Source organism: Schistocerca nitens, chromosome 1 (genome assembly GCF_023898315.1).
Source record: "Schistocerca nitens isolate TAMUIC-IGC-003100 chromosome 1, iqSchNite1.1, whole genome shotgun sequence".
In the NCBI taxonomy this organism is placed as follows: Eukaryota; Metazoa; Arthropoda; class Insecta; order Orthoptera; family Acrididae; genus Schistocerca; species Schistocerca nitens.
The window spans coordinates 179308030-179311120 of NC_064614.1; the positions used below are offsets into that span (position 1 = coordinate 179308030).

General features: G+C 38.3%; 1 long non-coding RNA gene across 1 annotated transcript; it reads left to right on the top strand.

The window, feature by feature from the left end:
• Positions 1-2471: 2471 nt before the first annotated feature.
• On the top strand, positions 2472-3091 carry LOC126236236 (uncharacterized). The gene is made up of 3 exons (XR_007544885.1): positions 2472-2507; positions 2666-2762; positions 2940-3091. It is a non-coding gene; the product is annotated as an uncharacterized LOC126236236 (long non-coding RNA).

Sequence of the window (3091 nt, forward strand, 5' to 3'; positions counted from 1 at the left end):
ACCATATGAAAAAGTTACATCTGTCAACACAGAAAATTGCATCGCAACAAACCTGTCATTGGCAAGTATGTTTTACTTTTTTTCTTTCGTTGGCTTTAATTTTGTATTAAAGAAACAACTGTGAAAATATTAATAGTGTAATTAATATATAAGTAGCCCTACAGTACCGTAATAGTTCGTGTTTAGAAAATGAATTCTAACATATTGTTATGTTCACAGGTACCTGAACTACATTTCAGTCACTCAGTAAAGTGATAACTCAAAATATCATTGTCAGCAGATCTGAAGAAATTTGCCACTGCGTCTTTAGACCGTTTTCGTCAGACGAGACGTTAGTTTCTAAGCGTTTCGATGGACTTAATTACTTCAGTGAGATCGTTCTTGCAAATGTGACATTCATTATAGCAAATATTAGCAATCTACTCTGTCAATTATATTGCTAGTAATTAGTGACAGCAAAAATTGTTTAATAATCCTTGTGTTTTTGCAGACGCAGTTCTGACTCTGATTACTGGTTGCTGTACGTATCTATCCACATCAAGGCTGTTGAGAGAGATTCGTGAAGATTCAAGACAGCTCTTAGAGGATTTGCAGTTTAAAAGTGAAATAATTGTGAAATAATTGTGTGAATGATTAAACTGTGTTTTATTGAAGTTGTTGTGCGATTTTAAAGGCATAATAAATGTTAAATACAGTGAGTGAATAATAAAAATCTCATTTTCCACATGTTAAGCCGTCCAATACCCGTAATTTTCCGCCACTTACTTATTGGTAAACACTTGTTGGAGAGTGACATGAGCCGGCCGAAGTGGCCCTGCGGTTAAAGGCGCTGCAGTCTGGAACCGCAAGACCGCTACGGTCGCAGGTTCGAATCCTGCCTCGGGCATGGATGTTTGTGATGTCCTTAGGTTAGTTAGGTTTAACTAGTTCTAAGTTCTAGGGGACTAATGACCTCAGCAGTTGAGTCCCATAGTGCTCAGAGCCATTTGAACCATTTTTTTGAGAGTGACATGCCGCCCCCCCCCCTTTCTCCACAATCTTGGTGTGACACTGACCTGTAACATATCCCGAAGTCTACAATATGCATTTTGAGGCTTTTGATGTGAAAGTGGGAAGTACAGATCTTCCAGTTAAATCGGGAATAGCTTAAGTGCATTACTTGAAAGTAACACAGGAAAAGCTTACTTATGTAGGTGGTAGTAGTGTCTGCAAAAAGTTCTTGTGTGTGAAGTTGCCATGTAGAACATCAAGTGTAAAACTTTTCTCCGGAGCCTTGAACTGTGTCGGCACAAAAGTGAGGCATTCATATGACTGTTTTCATTTCACTACACTTATACAGATGTCTGAGTTCTGCTGTGTTAACATTGCAAAGTCCTGTAGGCATGTGGAGTATTAACCAAAACTGTCATATTGGAAGCAGAATCAAACACATTTGTTACGTTACTTGATATTTTCGGGAGAAAAAGGCAATGTTGCTTCTTATTAATATAATACATTCAGAGTCACAGCAGTATTTGACCCACCATAACTGATGCTGAATGTGCATGTCGTCATATAATATGAAAGGCTTATTTCAATAGTGGTACAAGTCCATTACCTCCACTTTTCTGTCTATAATGCTTCTGAAATTAATGATCCAAGCAAACATAAATAAAGGTTCAACTCTAGCAGGAAGCCATATGCTTGAATATTTCTGGTATCTCAACTGCAGATTTTTCAGCGCTCATTTAACTTTACGACTCTACATCTCAAAATGAACAAAAATGGACTTGTACCACTATTGAAATAAGCCCTTCATATGCACACATAGCACATCGATCTCGTGAGGCACAAGGCTCTCATTACGAAGTACGTACGTCGGTCAACAGATGGCACTAGGAAAAGTATGTTAACTGCGCTTTTCAGTTGCTACTTGCGACTCTTAGTTGCGATTTGTCACTGAAATCGCAGAAAGCCGTGCTAAATTCGACCAATAGATGGCTCACGTCTTTGAATGTGAAATACTACTTGCGACTGCTAACTGTGACTGAAATCGCAGTTAGATTCTGTAAAGTTGCTACTGTGATATCTGTGACTTCTCAGTCACTGTGATTTCTAACAGATACGCGATTTCCTGCCCACCACTGCTAGAGAGGAGCTAAACTGCAATTTTTCGATATCAGTGATTTCTGTGAATGCTACTTTTCAGTATCTGTTATTCTTAACTGTGATTTGTCGCAGTTAAGAATCGCAGTTAAGGAATCCAGCTCTTGTATCCCTCCGCACTCTACCACTGCGATATCTGCTACTTCTGCTACTACTGCGATTTCTGCTACTTCTGCGACTTCTGCTACTACTGGGATTTCTGCTACTTCTGCTACTTCTGCGACTTCTGCTACTACTGCGATTTCTGCTACTTCTGCGATTTCTGCTACTTCTGCGATTTCTGCTACTTCTGCGACCTACCTCCGAATGAAAAAGTTACATGTGTTCACACAGAGAATTGCATCTCAACAAAACTGACATTAGTAAGTGTGTTTTACAATTGTTCTTCCGTTGGCTTTACTTTTGTATTAAAGAAACAATTGTGAAAATATTAATAGTGTAATTAATATGTTAGTAGCCAAACAGTACCGTAATAGTTCGTTTTTAGAAAAAGAACTCTAACGTATTGATATGTTCACAGGTACCCGAACTACATTTCAGTCACTCAGTAACGCGATAATTCGAAATATTATCGTCAACAGCCACTGCGTCTTTAGACTGTCTTCGTCAGACGAGAGGTTAGTTTCTAAGATTTCGATGAACTTAATTACTTAAAAGAGATCGTTCTTGCAAATGTGAAACGTCCCCCATTGAATGGCTTTCATGACAGCAAATATTAGAAATACTACTCTGTCAATTACATTGCTTGTAATTAGTGACAGCAAAAATGTTTAATAATCCTTTTAATTTTGCAGACGCAGTTCCAACCCCGATTACTGGTTTCTGTACGTATCTATCCACTTCAAGGCTCTTGGGAGAGAATCGTGAATATTCAAGACAGCTCTTAGAGGATTTGCAGTTTAAAAGTGCCATAATTATGAAATAAGTGTGCATAATGAGTGATTGA